Genomic DNA, 871 nt, shown 5'->3' on the forward strand with positions numbered 1-871 from the left:
AGGTTTAAGGTTCCCGTGTCTGGCCAAACAGAGTTATTATCTAACTCGTACTGAGGCCAGGCAATGGTGCACAGAACTTCAGGCATTTTGGCCTGATTGTATCTGAAAGTCCTAGTTGTTTTAAGGATTTAAGAAGACAAGAAAGAGGTGTGAGACCCTGAGACTTTGAGTGGGTGGTTCCCATAGTGACAGATTAAGTACAGAGTGAAGAGGAGATAGAGAAAGAACCCAGCAAGTGGGTAGGAGGTAGAGACAGAACCGAGCAGATGGGAGACAAAGAAAATCTCTCTCCATAGGCAGTGGAAGCAGGATCACGAGTCTGGGCAGGAAAACGCAGCAGTTGAGGAAGAGAGAGACAGGGAGGGAGTAGGAGGAAAAGGGGTTTGGCATCTATCATGCAAAACGAGAGCGAGGAGAACCAGGCATCAAAACAAAACGTCCTTTTATTTGTTGCTCAGGTTTGAGTTATTATTTGAGTTATTTCCAAGTCCTAGAAGGTGGCGTCCCTCAATTAGATCATCAGGGAGAGGAAAGGCAAGGTCCTGTCCTGGACAGGAAGTAGTGTTTGTTCCTATCTCTGGAAATAGTGTCCTATGTCCAGAGAAAGGAAAGGGGTTTCTGACGCACATGTGATTTCCAGGCAAGCGAGAGAAGCGGAAAACCTTGCAATGAGAGCGTGGCGTGACCAGCCAGGAGATGGAGACAAAGTACAAGGAATGGGATGGGAGAAAAGCAGAAAAAATGCAGTGAGCCAGAAGGGAGGGAAGCTTGTGGAACAAGTTGATCCTGAGGTTTATTTAGTAGAGGCTGAGGGACAATGAGCCCTAGAAGGGCGGTGGTTTAGTAGAGGTTTGGTAGAGCCCCAGAAGGG

This window comes from Nannospalax galili, unplaced genomic scaffold (assembly GCF_000622305.1).
Source record: "Nannospalax galili isolate Female #2095 unplaced genomic scaffold, S.galili_v1.0 scaffold77, whole genome shotgun sequence".
Taxonomy (NCBI): domain Eukaryota; kingdom Metazoa; phylum Chordata; class Mammalia; order Rodentia; family Spalacidae; genus Nannospalax; species Nannospalax galili.